General features: G+C 44.9%; 1 protein-coding gene across 13 annotated transcripts in view; it reads left to right on the top strand.

Annotated features, from left to right (window-relative positions):
- The window catches only part of Septin11 (septin 11), a 155,463-nt gene that overhangs the window by 12,960 nt on the left and 121,318 nt on the right, over window positions 1–21,185 (top strand). The gene's annotated exons all lie outside the window — the stretch shown is intronic.

The following is a 21,185-nucleotide window of genomic DNA, read 5'->3' as shown; positions in this document are numbered from 1 at the left end:
GGGGAGGGCACCTATTTTATTTCACTTCTTTAACTATGGGATTTGAATAGAACTTGAAAGCTAACCACTAGCTTTCTTTCCTCTTGGGCTGTCCTTCTATGTGACTATTCTGTGGCTTTAAGGCAGGGACAGAAGTAGCCTACACCAGGATGAGGAATGTATCAGAATCTGGAGGGAATGTTTTTGGATTCTTCTGGCTGTTTTATACTGCCCATCCTCTTCACAGAACACTCTGGCAGCCCACAACAAACTGGCTTTTGACCAGCACACTGGTAACAGTTGTTTAACTGAGGACAACAGGTGCATCCCTATACTCACAGTTGTATTATGGGTAGACCAGTTGTCTGTTTTAAACCTGCTTATACTAGTTGTAGAAGTTATCATATGTGCATGGTTTAATTTCATATTCAGTAAATCTATGAAATATATGTGTGAAAATTGACTTGCTTCTAAATTAGATGTGTTGGAAAGATTTGGTAAGGTTAAGAATTTTCTAAAATAAAACTCGAGAGTTTAATATAAGCAAAGTATTTATAAAAAGATGGAGGAAAAGATTGAGTTTATACAGAGTCTGGGAGCTAGGGAGATGCTCAGTGATTAATGGCATTTGTTTCTCTCTCATTGTTTCTTTTTATACATATTTCTTTATATATGTGTTTGGAGCCTGGACCTCTACATAGCCCTAGCTGTCCTGGAACTCACGATATAGACCAGGTTGGCCTTGAACTCACAGAGTTCAAGGTACTTGCATCTGCCTCCCTAATGCTGGGATTAAAAGAAAGGCATGTACAGCTAAATAAAATAACATTTTAAAAAAAGCAAAATAAGTGAAATCACAAAAGATATCTGTATTGAAAGTGTAACCTGGGCAGACTTGTTCAAATTCCTCTGATTAAAAAAAAGCCTTGGCCCTTTATCTAAACAAAGCAAAACAAACAAAACCTCACAAATGAATGCCTGTTTAGATGGTTTGAGGTGAAATCAAATATTTAGGCTATGACTATTTTTGTAATATCTCAACCTTTAAATACCTTTTAAACTAAATTACCCTAAGCCCTGTTCCTTTGGATAAAGAAATTTGGACTTAGCACAACTGTCCCTTTCAGCTTCTGCTCCCATCCCCTGTGTTAAGCCTGCATTGTGCATGGCTTCTCTACATGACTGAATAGGGGAAACATTTGAGATGCGTGGTTTGCCCTGAGTTCAGATGTGCTTAGATTATTATGTCCTAATGCAAATGATTAACAAGCCTTTTGTTTTATTGTTATTGTATTTTTTTAAATTTTTGATTCAAGATTTAAAGATAAAAGGATCCTATTTGACTTTTCTTAGGTTAGCCCAGAATAGAGGGACCTGGGATTCCAGATACAAAGAAAAGTAACCCCATCCTGTAAAGGCGACATTAGAGGGCTTTATTTTTATTTCTGTTTTTGTTTTGTCTTGTTTTTGAGGTAGAGCGTCATGTAGACCAGGCTGGTCTTGAACTTCTGACTCGTCTGTCTTCATGTGCTTCACTGACTCCCAGGCTTCCAGTGCCACGCCTGGCTAAGTCTAGTCAGTTCTGTCTTTGAGATTCTCTGTAGTCTGCTTTGTATGGGAAGGGGAAGCTGAATTACATGGAGATGAAAGCTAGGGCCACAGTGTGAGCTGTTAGGGTAGCCTTCTAGAGGTTTTGCATTTAATCAAATACTTTGATTTCCCCATGTGTCAGCCAGGCCTTCTATTAGTTAATCCTGTTAGAATTAAAAAAAAAAAAATTACTAAGAGAGAGGGAGACGGAGGGGGGGGGAGGGGAAGAGAGAGGGAAAAGAGAGCGGGAGAAGATATGTGTAGAGGTGTTTGTGTGTGTGTGTGTGTGTGTGTGTGTGTGTGTGTGTGTGTGTGTGTGTGTGTGTAAATATGTGCAGGTTCTCTAAGAGGCTAGAAGAAGACCTCAGATCCTTTGGAGTTGGAGTGAGGGTTGGTTGTGAGACATCCTATGTAGGTGCTGGGAATTGAACTCTTTCCCTCTGCGTGAGTAGTTTTGCTGAGCAATCCCTCCAGTCCCTTAATTCTTAATCTTAACCATGAGAAAATTAGGTGTTAAAAAAGCAGGTCACTCAGAATAAAGTATACACCTGCATGGAAATTTCCTTCCGTAACATAGTTCCGTGTACAACGTGCATATAATACACAGTGAAATCACACGGACATCATCGATTGCAAGTAGGAGCCTGCTGTAGTTAGTGACAGGCTCCAGGCACTTGGGAAATGGAGGGCAGGAACATCAGGAGTTCAAGGTTTTCCTCAGCTACGTTACAAGTTCGAGGCCAGCCTGAGCTACAACCTTATCTTAAAAGCAACAACAGCAGCAAGAAAAGCAAGTAGGATGTTATTTTCACAGTCTAAGTAAAGAGGACAGACGGAGAAAGCTGGAAGCGAACTGTGTGCTGTCTTCATTTCCAGCTGTGGCTGGAGCCATTTTGAGATTTCTTTTGCCTCTACAGTGTTTATATTACCTTGTGTGTGGGCCTTGCTGCTATCCTCAACGTAACCATCACAATGATTTCCTAATTGAAGTTGTGTAACTCCATATAGTTTTCCTCTGGTTAGAGTTCATAGGTAAATGTTTACTTTCACAACGGCTTCATGAGTGGGTTTCTTAGCTGCTGTTTTCAACCCAGTCCCTTCAGCTGCTCTGTGATGGATCAGGATGGAGACATGCTCACTGTAACCGGCAGTGATCTCAAGGCCAACCTCTCAGTACTGCTTAAACCCTCTTAACATAATGGGGATATCAGCCTCAACTAGGGCGTGTCTCCGGCAGACAGGGTTTTTAGTGATGATGTAAGTATTCTTCTACCGTATCGTCCAATATGTCAATCACCAGCCATGTGTAGATGGCTATTGAACTCTTAAAATAGGTCTAGTACAGTGGCAGAACTGAAAATTTAACTTAGTGTTAAAATTATTTACTTTTTATTAGATGCTTATAATAAAATTCACACCTGAATGGTTTACCTGCATGCACATATGTGCACCACTTGTATGCATGGTACTAGTAGAGGTGTTGGGTCCTCTGAGGCTGGAGTTACAGATGGTGCTGAACCACCATGTGGATGCTGGGAGCGGTTCAGGTCCTCTGCCAGAACAACAAGGACTCTTGTTGCTGAGTTATCTCTTCCTCCGTGATTTAGCTTAATTTTGACTAACTTACATTGAAACAGCGGCATGTGAGGCTAGTTGCTCCTAGATCGCATAACATAACTTTATGAATAAAGGCTGGAAATAATTATCATCTGATCTTTCTTTTGTAATAGAAAAACCCCTGAAGCAGAGTTTCACTATTTAGTCCATGTTGGTTTGAGCTTGCTCTATGGAGGCTGGCCACTGGCAGACAGAGCCCACTTCCTGTATCTATCACCCAAGTGTTAGAAATGCAAGCATGAGTTACCATGACAGCAAAGACTTTTTTTATTAAAGTTGATGGTGTGATAAAGCCTTCTATCCGGTTACTTAAGAGTGGTTACTAGTTCATGATCAGTCTTGGGTCATCTGTTTCTCACCTCCCTCCCTCCTCAGAAGGGTTTGAGTCAATTGGAAGCACAGAATAGTCTTTTTTACAGAGCCAAACTAGGGGCTGGAGAGATGGCTCAGTGGTTAAGAGCACTGACTGCGCCTCCAGAGGTCCTGAGTTGAATTCCCAGCAACCACATGGTGGCTCAAAACCATCTGTAATGGGATGTGATGCCCTCTTCTGGTGTGTCTGAAGACAGCTACAGTGTACTCACATAAATAAATTAAAAAAAAAAAAAAAAGCCAAACTAGTGGTCCGGAAGAGAGAGGGGAACACGTGGCAGCAAAGAGAAATATTTAGTAACCTTCAGAGGATTTTGTGATTTAACAATACAGAGTATATGGATGGTAAAATTATGATGTGTTAAGGCGTAATGAGTCCAAAGGTATTTGACTGTCTTTGCACTTGAACTATTTCTCTATAACCACGATCAGCACTGCCACCACCATCACTGCCATTGTCACTACCACCACCACCATCACCACCACACCACACCACCACCACCACCATCACCACCACCACCAGCACCACTATCACCACCACCACCACCACCATCACCACCACAACCACCACCACCACCACCATCACCGCCACCACCATCATCACCACCACTATCACTGCCACCACTATCACCACCACTATCACCAGCATCACCACCATCACTACCACCACCACCACCACCACCACCACCACCACCACCACCACCACCACCACCATCATATCAAAAGCAAATTTAACCCCAGTGGAATAGTCACTTGGGCCAGGCTTCTCTGGCCTGTCCTTATATTGAACGTTGAGCTTATGCATAATTGAAAGCACCGAAATGCTATTTGGATGCGATATTTATTGAATAGCAGCAGTGCTGAAGTATTGGAGACTTTAAAAAAAGAGTGAAAAGGCCCAGGGTAACTTTTAGACAAGACTCCTCAGAAGCATTAGCTCCAGAGATAAACAGCCTGACTTGGGGTCACACGGAGTGTCCCATGCTCTGTGACTCGCTGGGCTAAAGCTCACAGCGCTCTTCCATAGGGTGCTGACCTCTGGAGGGCAGAGACATGATGCCCCCATCTACTTGTACTGTTGCAGACACTTTTGGGGGGAGAAATGTTTCTACATCACTGACGTACTGTAACGGAGTCATTTGTGAAATCGTTTCTGGGAGGTTGAGCATTTATGCCTAGGACTAGCAGACCATTGTGGGAAATGCTAGTTATAAAAGAAACTCTGGTAGCAAGGACCTTAGAGTCCTGAGGACAAGCGAGAGAAGCAGTGCCTGCTTTGAGGATATTGGGAGTGCATTTCCCCCTACAGCATAGAGCAAGGCTTGTAGCTGAGCTGTTGATGTTGAACTGAAGAGTTGATAATGATTCTCTTTTTGTGATAGAATGCAGAATATGGATGTTCTAAATTTGGAAGCCTATACCTGGATCTCAGGATTTAGGGGAGATGGATTTGCAGTGGCTGGGAAAACTTGTGTCATCAGAAACTCTCCCATCCCAGGCCTTGGCTAAGTGGTTCTATTGATAGACGACACTATGCTGGAGGAAGGGCTGTTGGTACTGTCAGCTCTTTCTGGATGTCTGCGAGCCTTCAGCTGCAGCAGGATGTGGCTTTCTTCCTTATCTCCACGTCCTTACCTCCTGCAGAGTCCACCCGTTGGGTTGTCTTGCCTCGGAAACTGTTCCTGGGCATGGGAATGGGATGATAGGGATGGGTCTGTGTCTGAGCTTGTCATTTTTGACTCCATGGTTCATGAGCATAGGGGACGCTCGGATGGTACCCTATGGTCCTCCCTCTTCACTGCTGTGACAGATAGCTGAGACAAGCAGCCCACAGAAATGAGCAGATTTAGTTTTCAGCTCGGGAGGTCCTTGTCCGTGATGGATTGATGGCGTCTGTAGGGAGGGGATGCACCGTGGGACCAAGTTGTGATCTGTCCAGGATGCAGAAGAGATGGGGCTTGGATCTCACTGTTCCCTTCAAGTGCAAGCCCCCAGGTCCCCAGTGACACCCCAACCCCACCGGAGGGTCCATCTCTTAAAGTTTCTACCACGTCACGATAGCGTCAGAACGCTGCCTAAACCTTTAACACTGATCATTTGGGGGGTGGGCAATTCAAAGCCCAAAGGATAGCTCCCTCTTGTTGTTTTTATTTTTTGAGACAGGGTTTCTCTGTGTAACAACCCTGACTGTCATGGAACTCACTTGAGACCAGGCTTTCATCAAACTCTTAGAGATCCACCTGCCTCTGCCTTTCAAAAAAGTGGGGTTAAAGGCATGCACCATCACACCTGGTTATTCTGTATTTTGATGCTGCCTCCTTAATCAAGATCTCTATTTCATGTAATACTCCACAAAGTAAACCTTATCCTTACCTGACAAGAGGCCTTTGAGTCCATGGTAGAGCTAAGCCCCAGGATTTAGGACAGAGCTTCATCTAATTAGCTATGATGTCCTTTCCATGAAGGAAGCCATCAAGGCTTTTGAAAGGACCCTAACGAGGCAAATCTTTAACTATTTCAGCAGAGAGGGCACAAGATCAGTAATGTTTTAACGTCAATTTTCTAATTCCAAGCACTTTTACAATTGTCTAGATCTAAACCAGCAGCAGCATGTCTTGAGAAAAATACAGATGATCCAAATCTCATGCTTAATCCACTATCACAGTTAGTAAAATGTTTAACTTAATATTGCCATAACATTATTAAGAAATAGTTACTTTTTAAAAAAATAATAGCTCATCTTAATGATTTGTCAGGCGGTTTTGGTTGATTTATGTAAGGTTTGAATGGCGTCACTCGTCAGTGTTAAGGTTGTAAAGGAGGGGCTGGGCTCATGGTTGAGAGCACTGGCCGATCTTGCAGAGAGCCCAGGTTTGATCGCCAGCACCCATGGTGTCTCACAACTATTTGGAACTCCAGTCCCCGGGGGATCCAACAGACTCCCTCTTCTGGCTTCCTAAGGCCCTGCACACACGGTGCACAGACACCCCCTGCCCTAACACCACACTCAGAATGGTAAAGGAGTTCATGAGGGGTCTGGTATAGCACCCATATTAAACTGAGGCATGTGCAGATATCAGAGGTGGAAAGAGTAGCAGAAAGCGATCCTTAGATCCTTCTGCTGCGGTCACCACACAAGCACACACCACCCTGGCAACGAAGAGAGAAGTGAGGGCTACTGAAGGTTCGATTCAGTGTTGGAAAAGAAAACAGACATCTAGATTCGAAGCGAAATTTTCCCTTTGGAAAATTTTGGCAGCGTTTAAGCCCACGTATTTGGAAAGTATTGTGTGGGACACATAAACACATTTGTAATCTGACTCTGGTAATTTGAAATCTGATTTCGGTTGGAAGAAATTAATCTGTTTTTCTTGTATTTCAATAAAGAGACCATTAAAAACTGGCGCACCTATGCATCTGTTTATATAGGCAAGGTCTCCTGTAGCCCAGGCTCGTTATGAGCTCCATTTAGTCAAGGATAAGGAATTGCTGATGCCTGCCATGCTCCCACATGGGCTTTCTGCGCTAACATATCTGCTCTTATGCTGGAGACACAGCCCAGGGCTCCTTCTATGCTACGCAGGATCTGACCAACTGAGTTACATCCCGGCTCTGAGATGCCTTTTAGAATTCAATAAAATTTGGGCGTTAGTGATGTACATCATTAAACCCAGCACTCGGGAGGCAGAGGCAAGAGGATCTCTGTGAGTTTGAGGCCAGCCGGGTCTACAGAGTGATTTCCAAGACAGCCAGGGAGAAACCCTGTCTCCAAACCAAACCAAACCAAACCAAACCAAACCAAACCAAACCAAACCAAACCAAGAACAGAGAGAATACAATAAAATTTGAAGAACTAAAGCATGCGTTGCGGTGTGTGTATGTGCGTTCGATGTGTGTTTGTTTTAAGTGAAACAAATGCTTGACCTGTAATCAGACATCCAGTTGGAGAAGAGGAATGGAGTTCAGGCATGGCTGGGTATTGTGGCAGTCAGAAGAGAGCCAGAGAGTGATTCTAGGGTGTGTGGGAGGCCAGCAAATGTGCATTCTACAAAGCATGTGCTATATATAGTGAGCAGTTGGACCTCTTCTTTTCCAGTGAGGTCCAATGACAGTTAATGGCTGTTCCTACAGACTATAAATTATTTATGAAACTGGCAAGATGACGATATAAAATTTAAGAGGATATAGGTAGAAGAAAGTCTGTCGCCAAATTCCAATAACTTGTTAGTGCTGGAGTCAGAAGAGAGGCGAGAGGCCACCTCATCCAGGGCTGTCCCTTTGACAAGGATGCTGAAGGCTGGGAGATCAGCTGGGTTGTAAATTGCTCGCCCTCCCTTTCCTTCCCATAGGCCAGCATTTTCTGTTTTTCTTGTTTTTTTTTGTCTGTAGAAAAAAATGTCCATGTACTGTTGATGATAGCAGCAGAGTCTGGGATGAATGGGAGAGGGGGTTGTTTAGTAAGTTATTTGAAAATGCCTTCCTAGAAGGTCGATTTTGCTTAACACATTTCTGCTGTCTTTATGCCGGTCTTGACACTCTCTTCCCACAGCCTACTTTCTAACATTTCTATAATGCGAAACAAACAAACAAACAAACAAATAAGGCAGTTAGATCATCAATGCTAATGATATGGACACTAACTTGTCATGGGGCTGCCTACCTGTCATTCTGTTTTTCAACAGTCTGAAGCAGGGGAATCACAAGATCGAGGCCAATAGGCTTTGCATAATATGGACTTTAAAAAGAACTGGCGAAATATCCTAGTAGACGATTTGAGTTTCATGGAGTTGATATTCAGCCATCCCATAACCACAAAAATGGTAGTTTTCTGAGGCTCCAGATGTCAGCCTGAGTGGAAAGGCATACTCAGTATCGGGGCATACTTGTGAAGACGTTTGGGGTATTCCATGTGGCTTTGGGCGCCCCTATGCTTTGGTACCTCCTCTAAAACATTTCCATGGAACAACTATACCACAAAATATGTTGTTGAGCCGTCTGCTGTTCACATGTTAGGCTTGGCTTGGAGCAGCTCCCAAGGCTGCCGTTAGAGTCAGGTGCTGGGTTTTTGTCTCATTTTTCAGGCCAACAGGAACGAGCTGGAAGGGGCGGTGCTCAGTGTCGGTCAGGAGCGCAGCGGTGGCTTAGTGTGGAGTTACCAGCTCTACGACTCGCACTGAGGTCCGGAACTCCTGGGCCTGTTGCTTGTTATTGTAACTGGATCCTTTCAGTCTGGATATGGGAATGAGTTGGCCCAGAGAGAGCAGCTCTGAGAGGACTTCAGACCTTCGTATGCTGGTTTTCTAAATGGACTCCGTTGAATATTTGCAATTAGGAGACATTTTGAGTGCTTAACATTGAAACTTACGGAGAATGTGGAAGTGTTGTGACCCTCGAGTCATATTCCAGGCCCCTGACCAAACAAAACAAATCTTTGACTTCAGGCATCAAGGGAACTAATAAATGCCTGCATATTTATTTTTTTTCTCAAGAAATTAGAGAAACCCACCCAAACTCAATTGACAGATAACGAGCCGAGTTCTATTAAGCCCATGGCTCGTATGTCTGCATACAGCACAGCTGGATAAACACAGCGGGGGCTCCATGGTCAGCAACTTGGACGTGGAGTTTTCTTTTATTGCGTTTAGCCAAGGGGTTATTTAAAAAAACCACCCCCCCGACATTCCCAGGCCCTGTGATGATTGGTTTAGATTTCAAAATTTTCAGTTTGTTTTTTTTTTTTTTTTAATGAGAAGAACTCACACTATTTTGTATGGAAATTAGCAGGTTGCTTTTGGTATTTTCATTTTCGTTGTTTAATTACCTTCCACAGAACTGCCAACACTTAACTCTGTAGCCCAGGCTGTCCTTACATCCTTGAGATTCTGCCTTCGCCTCGCAAGTGTTGGTATGACCGGTGTGAGTCACCACACTTGGCGAGGGTGGCGGTGGCGGTGGTAATATTTGTGGTTATTGTTGTTGGTGGTGGTGGTGGTGATGGTTGTTGGTGTGTGTGTGTGTGTGTGTGTGTGCGCGCATTCATGTGTGTAGTGACTGTGGCGGTGGCTTTAAGAAAGGCCAGGAAACTGATTAGACTATTGTGGCCCAGACTTCTCTTGACCTTGGAATCTTCCTGCCTAAGCTTCCGCGGCAGATTCCAGGCGCAGCCCACCGTACCCGGCTTTCACTCTGGCTCTTAAAACACCATCCAGCCTGTAATATTTTCACATGGACTGTATCGCCTTTTTGTTAGGATAAAACGCTTCCCAAAGGAATTTCAGTTATCAGAGGGACAGTATCTATTTTTAACCATCTCAAATTATTTCTGCCAAATTGCCCTTTCATATTTTGTTCCCTTCAGGATACACAGGGCTCGTCTCCCCGGGGTGGCACTCTTGCCCTTCTGTGCCCTGCAGGCCCCACCCTCGCCCTGCTTCCTCCCGCTATGCTGTCTCTGCACATCACTGTCTGCCTCTTTCCTTCTTCCGTGGCCCTCATGGGTCCCCATCCTTCTGGACCTGCAGGCTTCAGAGCTCTCCCTCACCCAGGCAGAGGCAGGGTGAATTCTGTATTCTGTATTCTGAATTCTGTAACTAGCAGACATCTCATTAGACCATGGAGGTTTGCAGGCCTTATTCATTTCTGCCTTTTCAGTTCAGTACGGGATAGCAGGCACAAAGGAGTCACTTGGTAAATGCTTCACAGTTAACTGCCGTTCCAAGCTCACACCCCTTCCTGTGAAGAGGAGTCTGTTTTGGGGGAACTACTGTGGCATACATAACATGCTTGGAGAACGTTCTGGAACTAAGACTTGGACAATTCCCCCAGGAATCCTCACAGCATCAGTGCTAAGTAAGGGCTGAGGATGTCTCAGCAGGGAGCGTTGAGGGCCAAGATGTGTGCCCAAGTTACAGGCCTCAGACTTTACCTTTTAATCCGACTCTTTGTGGTCTCAGCCTGACTTTTGTCAGCGCTGGGTTGCCCAGTCTATACCAACTGGTTGACATGTTGATGTAGTTTACTCCTGGGGTTCAGAAACACTGCTTGCCTGGGTGAGGCAGCCACTGCAAATGGTGTGACTTGTTAGTTCTCTTTGACACTGTGCTCTGGGCCTTCCCCTGGGCTCATTTTTCCTAATCATTGAAATTATATGTATTGCAACGAACCCCGACGCTATTTTGTATGGAAATTAGCAGGTTGCTTTTGGTATTTTCATTTCCTTTGCTTAATGACCTTCCACAGAACTGCCAACACAAATAGTAAAAGTTGGAGAAATAACAGAGTCAGAGGTGGTTATTAACAGATGTCTGTGATCTCCAGGACCGGGGACACAGACTCCATAGGTATCATGGTTATCTTACACAAACATCAGTGCCTGTTGGTAGTGATGCCGATTTGGTAGAGAACATTGTTTACTCTTGAATTGCTTACCCTAGGTACGTGGTGCCATGTATTATTTCAGTTAACAGACTCACAGCATGCAGTTATTATTCCCATTTAACAATTAAAGATGAAGAGACTTACACAGAGTGCCACAAAGCCATTCAACTAAAGAGTAGCAGAGATGGAGGGTCACTTCCAGCCAATGCTACAATGTTGTCCACCCTGCCTCTTTTTTTTTTTTTTAATGAGTTATGTATAGTTTTTGAAGCCGGTGTGTCATTTAGTATATTAAGTTGCGATACTAGGTTTCATGTTTCATGAAGACCAGGTTGGGTGTCTACTGGTAAAAGGAAACTGACTATTTTAAAAATGTCTATCACTTTTTATGTTTTTCTGGAACAGAGTGTTGACATGGTTTAGTGAAGCGTTTCCTAATTAGGATCTTTGAACTCGTGAGGGCGTAGCACCATTGTTAGGAATACACCAGGGCTTTTTACGAGCTTCACAATATGGTGGTACTCACTTGGGAAAGTGGGGAAGAGAGGCCACTGTAAAATGAACTCTTTTGAGATAATCAGCGATAGATACACTGTGTATTTAAAGAAGACCAAGCAAGAAAGACGGTCCTGTTGTGAGGTACCAGGGATACTCCTCCCCTTTGCGGCAGCTCCCCTCTAAGCCCGAGTTATCTTAAGCTGAGAGTGCCTGTGTGATCCACCTACCTGACTGATGAACCAAGCACGAGACATTGAACACAGATCCCCGGTACCATGCAGTCAAAGGGCCAAGCCCACTGCCCAGGAGGCCAAGTTGGGAGGATATCCTGAGCTCCTCGGCCAGCCGACTTAGCTGAATAGAGGAGCTCCAGCTTTAATGGAAGATCTTATCTCTGGAAGTATGGTGGAGAGGGATGGAGGAAAACACCAGCGTTGGCCTCGGGCCCCATGTAGGTAGGTAGACTCGAGTGCCTGTGTACCTGTATGCACATGTACACGCACTGATGGGAACATGTACATATACCATCCACGGTACACGGAGCTTAAAAACGGAAGTTGGAAATTCCTGAGTGGACTGTGTCGAATGGAAGGCCAAGCTATGTGTGGTTGGCACGAGTGCTTTGGTCCTACCATTTCGTACAGTCTTTGAGCTAAACAAGATGTAGCCCATGCCTTTTTCTCTAGGGACTGTGATCCCTGATTCCTGTGCATCAGTGGCTAGACTAGGCAATTATATGTATTTTTTTTGTGAATAACCTGTTTCTATCCATACCATCGCAAAGCCCCAGTGTTAGGCTTTCTCTTTGTTTGTTACCATCCATTCTTTGTCTAAATATCTCCTTTTTTACCCATGTCTCTTTACCTTCGTTTCTGGTATCTTATGTAGCAGCCTAAAGCATGCAGTCTTTCCCTCCTTGGCTTGTATATTCAGTGTCTTTTGAAGTCTGGTTGACTTTTTAACTGGTTTATTTAATTACATTTAACTGTCATAGCCACTGTTAAGAACCAAGTGTTCGTTCATGTGGGGGATGCCCTGGACTAACAAATTAGAAACAAGTCAGAGAGTCCAGAAATTAAAGAACCTGGATCTCAGGACATGAAAGGAAGAGGCTTGAGAACCCAGCCTTCTACAGGGGCAGGCATTTAAGCTCTGTAATTTGAAGAAACTTTTACTGGATAATTAGTGTGTAGCTCATAATTAGCTGTTGGATAGAGGCTGAGCTGAATGGAAGAGAGCAGAGAAGGTAGTGAGAGGGTCTAGCACCTTTCAGTGGCTTTTAGAGAAAAATCACCACCACCATCATCATCACCATGATCACCATCATCATCACCACCACCATCATCACCATCATCATCACCACCACCACCACCACCACCACCACCACCACCACCACCATCACCACCACCATCACCACCATTATCATCACCACCACCACCACCACCATCATCATCATCACCATCACCATCAGCAGCAGCAACTAACGCTGAGCACTAAAGCTGGTGAGCATGCCGGCTGAGCACAGCATCTGTACCAGTGGTTCTCAGGCTGTGGGTAGAAACCCCTCTGGGTGTCTACAGACCCTTCCACAGGGCTGGCCTAAGACCATGGGAAAGCACAGATATTTACATTACAATTCATAACAGTATCGAAATCACAGTTGTGAAATAACGAGGGCTGGGGAGATGGCTCAGTGGTTAAGAGCACTGACTGCTCTTCCAGAGGCCCTGAGTTCAATTCCCAGCACCCACATGGTGGCTCACAACCATCTGTAATGGGATCTGATGCCCTCTTCTGGTGTGTCTGAGGACAGTGACAGTGTACTCATGTACATTATATAAATAGGTAAGTAAATAAATCTTAAGAAAAAATAAATAGCGGAAATAATTTTATGGTTGTGGGTTACCAAAATATGAGGAACTTATTAAAAGGTCACAGCATTAGGAGGGTTGAGAACCAGAGATTACCATCGAATTTACTCAGGCCCTTGTGCAGAGCCCTGGGGAGAAACACAAAGGGTCAACAACTTGCCTGTTTGGCAAACAAATGTTTCCAGGCTTTGAATGTTAAAAATAAAACAAAGACAAAGAAATCAATCTACAGAATTCGGTTTGGTTTTTATTATGTTTGTTTGTTTGTTTCTGTTTGAGACACTGATTCACTATGTAGCCCAGGCTGGCCTGGAACTTACTACAGAGAGAACTCACAAGCTCACTAGCTCTGCCTTTCGAGTGCCGGGATCAAAGGTGCATGCCACCATGCCTGACTGGTGGTTGACTGTCTTTAAAATAAAAATTATAGCCCGTCTTCTCAGAGGGGAAGATACCCAAACCTGTAATTGCTTAAGTCCCTTTGCAAAATGGCGGGGTATTTACTTATAGCTTCTGCCCAGCCCCAGTGTTGGTTTGTTTGAGATAGAGCCTTAGGCTGGGCTTAAGCTGTGGTCTTTGGTGGACTAAGGTTTCTACTTGTGGATCAAGACATCTTCGTGGTTTCAACAAAAGCATTGTTTGTTTGAGCCCTAGGCGATGGCCCTGGCTTCACACCTGCCCCTTTTTTTTTCTTTTCAGTTTTTTTGCTTGTTGCTTGTTTTTAATTGGTTATTTTGTATCCTCACCTTTTTTTTTTTTTTTTTTTTTTTTTTTTTTTTTTTTTGCCGCAAAGCTTGATGGATACTTACCGGTTTTATCAGTAATTTCAAGACATTGAACCTACTATTTTTGAATTTCTATTGTGATGTTTGACATTTATGTTTTATTCGTTTTGGAGACAGAGTCTCCTGTAGCCCACTGAGTAACTGAGGGTAGCTTTGAACTGCCGAGCTGAGGGTAGCTTTGAACTGCCGACCGTCCTGCCTCCTTTTCCTCAGGGCTGGGATGACAGGCTTGGACTGCTGTGATTCATTCCTTCCTTTAACTGTTTTGGTTAGGATTACGTAGTAATGAATTCAGCCTGGCGTTTTCTCGCATACTTACATCCTTATATGATAAATGATTGTATTATTTGTATCGTTGGCCTCTCTCCCCTGCCTTTCTATCACATCTGTTCTGACTCTGTCTTCTTCCACTTTCCCTTCCAACCACTTCCTCCTCCTTTTATGGTTTATTCTGTGTGCGTGCATGCATGCATGTGCGTGTGTGTGTGCGCGTGTGCAAGTTCCAGATTCTTTGTGAGAAATGTGGGTATTTCTGAGTCTTGACAGTTTCCCGTTTTCATTATTCTCACTCACTCAGATGTTTCCCTCTCACATGTGACCCATCAGGACCTCTTCCCTCTCTGTCTGGTATGACGGTGTTTGCAAGTTTTCTATCCAGGGGCTAAGTTAGAATGAAAATATCCAGGACATCCTGCATTGGCTCCCTTCCTGTTTCTTTCAGTTGCCTACTTTCTAATACTTCCAGTCAGCCCTGGTGCTGTTCAGGGACACTGCCAATGCCTGTGTGAGCTGCTGTGGAGGCGAGAGAATGCCCTTGGGTTTCTGTTTCTGTTGTTCAGGGTTTTATAGCCTGCTAGTGCAGGGAGGGCTTTTAAAGGATCCAGTCCTCCAGTTCTTTTCTTGTACAGAGAAGGAAGCCAAGACCCAGGAGAATAAACGACCTGCTTAAGGCCCACAGACCCAGAACTGAGCCAAATCCCCTGACTTGCTTACTAGAAATTCAGGGACAGTAGAAGTAAGGCGTTCCAGATAGTCCGGAGGCAAATTCTTCTCACTAGCACAGACCCTGCTCGATGTCAGCATTATGGAGCTGGCTGCAGATGGTCAGGCTTAACTCAGGTTCTCGGTGCAGTTGAATGTTCATGGGGAGCCACTGTTGATAAGCAGTGCAAGCCCCTGTAAGGGCCGGGTGGCACAACCTGGGTGAAGCAGGTTGCTCGTGTGGCCCCTCAGCATAGGCAGTAAAGGACACCGAATGCCTTACAGGCAAGACAAGGCTCACTTGGGAGCACTCTGCCATCCAGAGCCTGTGCTGCGGGAGTGTTGGCTTGAACACTTTTGATTAGTTGGTATACTTCATGCTAACACAAAAAGCCTTTTAGGCATTCCCAGGGTTTTCTTGTTGCAACTTCAGTCTACTGTTACTAAATTTAAAGGCATTTGGTAAATTCACTTGAAGTAACAATAATAAACTTATTATATGCTGACATAAATAACATTTTTTTTGATGAAAAAAAAAGAACCGTTTTTCAAGCTAAGAATGTAGAGTTGATTCATAATGTCACATTGTTGCAAATCTTTTCAGTGGCCTGTTTGAAGGAAGACAGCTGGTTTCTGGGTCAACTTGCCATTGGCTCTAATGCAATATATTGGTTTTGGCTGAAGTACATGAAGATATAATTCCCAGTGTATGTGAGGCCAGATGATTCCAGCTGGCTCGGGTTTTGGTGGTGTAAGAGATCAAGCCCAGGGCCTCACACATGGTAGGCAAGAGCTCAGCCTTGCCTGCTAGGCCATGGGGTTGGAAACAAATAAACTCGTACACCTCTTAAATATTCCTGACCACATTTGGAGGGACACTCACGAGGTAACACCTAGCTTCTGTGTTCCTGATTAGTCTGCTCAGTGTGGGAAAGACCCTACAGTTCCCCAGAGATGACTTGGAGGGGAGGTATGCATTCTGTGATTTCAAAGTTAGGACTTCTGATGACCACATGCTGAGAGTGACGTGTAAAATAACACTATAATGATAAACAAAGTATGGGTCCCCTTTCCCCTCACCTCCGGTCTCTTAGAAACTTTATTGATTGACTGATTGAGAGAGATAAGGTTTTACTAAGTAGCTCTGGCTGTCCTGAAATTTGTTATATTGTCTTAGCTGGCCTTCAACTCACAGAGTTCCACCTGCTCCTGCCTCCCAGATTCTGGGATTAAAGACATGCATCACCACACCTGGCATGAATCATCTTGTTTGTATGTATGTATGTATGTATGTATGTATGTATGTATGTATGTATAGCTTGAGGGAGTTTATGTGTACCACATAAGTAGAAGAACCCACAAAGGCCAGAGGAGCTCGTCAGATCTCCTGGAACTAGAGTTCGAGAGGCCATTTGGATGCTGGGAGCCAAACCTGGTCTTCTGCAAGAGCAGCAAGTGCTCTAACTCTCAGCCATCCCTCCAGCTCCATTTTTTTTTTTTTTGACTCTTTAGGGGCAAGGTCTCCTTGTAGCCCATGGGAAGTAACATTGTAGAGAAAAACAAAGCCTGGTTTTATGTACTGACTTTGTATATAGGCTTTGGAGACTACATCTTCTATAGAAGATCATGAGAAGTAACTTAAGTATAGAATACAGTTTTCTTTCTTTCTCCCGTCTCTTATGGATGATGAGACTAAAGGCCAGAGGGATGGTACTCAATGTTTTGAGTAGTCTGTACCTCGGGGGGTGGGGTGGGGTGGGGTGGTACTTGACTACTACCATGAGGAACTACTACCATGATCTGTAGTATTTCCAACATGATGATGGTGATGATGGTGGGATGTGATGATGGTGGGGATGGTGATGATTGTGAAGATGGTGATAGTGAGATGGTGATGATGGTGGGATGTGATGATGGTGGGGATGGTGATGATAGTGGTGAAGCTGATTCCACAGGAATAGCACTGGAAAGGCTTTGTGGGATTTTTAGCTGTGGAGCACAGAGGTGGACCTAGCTTCATTTTTGTCCCTGTTTGTGTTGAGGTAGGCCCTGTTATGCAGCATTGTGTGGAGTTGGGGTAGAGAGAAGAGTACAGTATTCTAAAGGAAGTGTGTTTGATGGGAGAGGAATGGAAAGTGTAGGAAAAGGCTCCAGATTTTCACTGGCAAGCCTATATGATGTTATGTAATGTGCGATTTGAAGTTTATTTAAAGTTGGTTTTAAAATATGTTTCTGTTTGTTGCACTGCACTTATGGAAAAATATTAGCACCTAAGTAGGTGACACCTGGATGCAGTTCCGAAGGCCGGGGCAGGCTCTTGTTAGGTTTCTGGAGATCGCAGGCAGATGAATGCACTGCGAATTCTGTCTTGGTGCCATAGTGGTGTTCACTTGAACTGTGTTCCCAGTTGTGAGCTGAAGAAAAGGGCATGTAAAAGAATGTGAGCGAATTAAAATGGCTTCACAAATGGGAGTCTGAGTAAATAAATTATCAACTGAGGCAACTTAAATGAAATGCCACTAAGCTCAGGCTGGCCCAGGCTAGCCCAGGCTGCAGGAACAGAAGTGTCCACAGGGGTAAAATCTTACTAACTACTAAAGTTTTTTGTTTTTGTTTTTTTAGTTTTAAATGTATTATTATGCATATGTGTGTACTTGATGGGAAAACACAAGTGTAAGTCATGGAGGTTCTTTCCTTCTATCTTTACATGGGTCCTTGGGGATTGAACCCAGGTCACCAGGCTTTTGTGGCAAGTGACTTTATCCACTGAGCCATCTTGCCAACCCTATAGGTTTGTTTTTTACATAAGCTCAGAATCGTATAATAATGTCCCATCAGCAAATCTCTGTGTGTGTGTGTGTGTGTGTGTGTGTGTGTGTGTGTGTGTGTGTGTGCTTGTATGTTAAATACCTTCACTCCTCCTCTAACACAATGTGGGAATGAATCTGGACCTCCCTTCTTCCTTTCATTCTGCATTTCTGTTTCTCATTCACTTGATGAGGTGGATGGTTTCCTCCATGTGGGAGGTAGGAGTCTGGTTAGTTGTTCTCCTTGCTGCCCAGAGGGGCTTAGCCACACCTCTGTGCTTGTTCCTCCGTGAGGGGTCTGGTAGAAGCGGAGGAAGTGATAGGAATTTCCGTGTTTAGACATGTGGTTTGCATCAGTTGGGCTGCTTACGGATCCCGCCTGCCTCTGCCCCTCTCTGCCACTGCTCGGATCCCGCCTGCCTCTGCCCCTCTCTGCCACTGCTCGCTCTGCTTCACTAGAGTGAAGAGAGGAGCCTTGGTGAGCTTACGTGAGAGTCAGCGTGGTTGCTGCAGGCTGCTCACCCCAAGATCTAGCATTTTTAGATTATAATTTTTACTTCCCTTTTGCCTTTGCTCATCTTTCGGGGTTGGGGCCATGTGCAGCTCAGGTTAGTCTTGAACTTACATTCTTCTTGCCTCAGCCTCTGGAGGCCTGGGATTATTTGTATGCGCTATCATCCCAGCCCTCAGCTTTCTGCTCTTGTGTGTGGGAACAGTAAGGAATCCATCCCAGCAACAGCTGTGGACCCTCCTCAGATTCTCCTCTCTCCTTCTGCCCGATGGGACCCTGCCCCTTAGCTTGCACTGCTCTCTCTCTCTCTAAGCTTTCCCAGGGTGGCCTGGGGTCTGTGGATCATGACAGAGAACCTTTGCAATTCTCCATCTCAGAAGAGAGTGTGATACTCCCGGTGGGGCTTTGGATGCTCTACTATGGTCAGCATGTATCCACGTAGCTCTTGTTTATAAAAGGCTATGAGAACTGGCTTTACAGACTCCCTAGGACTGCTAATCCCATGGTGACCAGAATTTCGCTGTAGACTGCTTGTTACTGAATCCTCACACAGTTGTTGGGGGCGAAGCACTGGGAGAGTCGGTTCTAAAGCCTGTGTCTAGAGCAGTCACACACTGTTTTTCCCCCACTTTTCTAAGCCTCATTTACACTTGACCTCCATCATGTTCCTGAGGCAACTCCGCCCATATCGAACGTGGTGGGTCCTCTCTCCCTGCAACGCTACTCAGTCTCACGCTGTATTTTGTGGGGCGAGGCAGGTCGTATAGATTTTATGACAACTTACACTCTGCCATTCACTGTCTGTAAACATACAGCCCTTGTACAGGTGGTTTGTATTATATAGGTAAAATTCAAAGTAAGATGAATAAGAAACACCGGATTCCTGAATTTTAGGAAACATTCTTGTTTTTATTTTTTCCCCCTTTCTTTTTTTTATTAGATATATTTCTTTTCTTACATTTCAAATGTTGTTCCCTTTCCTAGTTTCCTGTCCATAAGCCCCCATCCTCTCCCCCTCCCCATATGGGTGTTCCCCCATCCACCCCCCTTACTGCACCCCCTCAACATTCCCCTGCACTGGAGGTCCAACCTTGGCAGGACCAAGGGCTTCCCCTTCCACTGGTGCCCCAACAAGACTATTCTCTGCTTCATATGCAGTTGGAGCCCTGGGTCAGTCTGTGTATAGTCTTTCAGCAGTGGTTTAGTCCCTGGAAGCTCTGGTTGGTTGGCATGGTTGTTCTTATGGGGTTGCAAGCTCCTTCAGCTCTTTTAATCCTTCCTCTAATTCCCCTCAAGGGGGTCCTGTTCTCAGTTCGGTGGTTTGCTGCTAGCATTGACCTCTGTATTGGACATGCTCTGGATGTGTCTCTCAGGAGAGATCTATATCCGGGCACACTCCTTCTTTAATCCCAGCACTCTGGAGGCAGAGGCAGGTGGTTCTCTGTGAGTTCAAAGCCAGCATGGTCTACAGAGTTGAGTTTCAGGACAGGCAGGGCTCCACAGAGAAACTCTGTTTCGAAACAAACCAATAAAAACCAAGAAACACTCTTCTGGGACCCCGACAAGTATGGAAACGTAGTTGTAAGATGTGATGAATGGTCAGATATGGCGGGCATCTGTAAAATAGAAGGAAGTGGGAGACGCTCACTGAAGACTCTGGTGTATGGCTTAGGATGCACAGGAGGTGTCATGGGGGGTGGCGCAGAAGCGGGTATCCTTTGAGAAGATCTGATTTTAATTGTTCAGTGTAAGGCGTGAGTGGAGATAGGTCTGGAATCTGGCAAAACTGGTTTAAGCTCTGGCTTTGCCATTTAAGTGAGTTTGGTTTCCCCATCTGTGAAAAGGGGCTCAAACCATCCTCTTCATGGGGAATGGAGTGGGAGTTTCTTAAGCGTGGATCTGCCCATAGCTGTTACTATTCCTTGGCCCTTGTCCTTGGTAGGAGGATCTGCGGACACCCTGAGGGGTGGATGGTATGCAGCCTCGGGGATCCTGTTTGCCTCTGCTAGCGAGTGTAAGTTTCGGTTCAGTGGACAACGGTCTATGGCTTTCTGTGGCTTGTTCAAGGGAAGTGTTGGACCTTCTCTTTTTGTTTCTTTTGGGTGGTTTAAAAAAAAAAAAAGGTGGTAGTACTCGGGGCCAGAAAGATGGCTCAACTGTTAAGAGCACTGGTTGCTCTTAGAGAAAACTTGGGTTCGGTTCCCACCACCCACATGGCAGCTCACGATGATTTGTAACTCCATTTCCAGGGGAGCCAACGAGAACCAGACACACACAAGATGCAAACACATATGTACACGGGCAAACGCTCATGATAGTGAAAAGAAGAATTCTTTTTAAGGAATGGAGGAACGCCTGTGTTCTTTTCTGAGTGTTCTGGTGTCCACCATGCAGTTCTTTCAGCTCTGAACGGATCCCCTGTGTTTCTCCACGCTGGTACCAGACTGGTGGATGAACACAGGGCAACATGCCCTACCCTTCATGGTGACTGGGGAGTCACCAGGTTCTCTGTCTGAATACATCTGGTTTTACTGTAATCTTCAGGTGTCCGTGACTATGTCTTAGCGGTGACTCATGAATTAGTATATGGTTCGAGCGGGTAGGAAGCTGGAGGGAGGAGGAGGCTGGAAGGAGCCGCCAAGCCTCATTTCCTTACCTTGTGGTTGCAGCTGCCTTGTGGTGCTAACCCTGTTCCTGGTCGTAAATGTGTGTGCCTTAGGTATAATTGTGGCAGAGGGGTTTTTTAACTGTGGGGCCCCGATTTCAGGAAGATAGGCAGTTTGACCCCGTCCCTGTA

Source organism: Rattus norvegicus, chromosome 14, assembly GCF_036323735.1.
Source record: "Rattus norvegicus strain BN/NHsdMcwi chromosome 14, GRCr8, whole genome shotgun sequence".
In the NCBI taxonomy this organism is placed as follows: domain Eukaryota; kingdom Metazoa; phylum Chordata; class Mammalia; order Rodentia; family Muridae; genus Rattus; species Rattus norvegicus.
The sequence above is the reverse complement of the archived record's forward strand: the minus strand, read 5'-3'. Positions and strand labels throughout refer to the sequence as shown.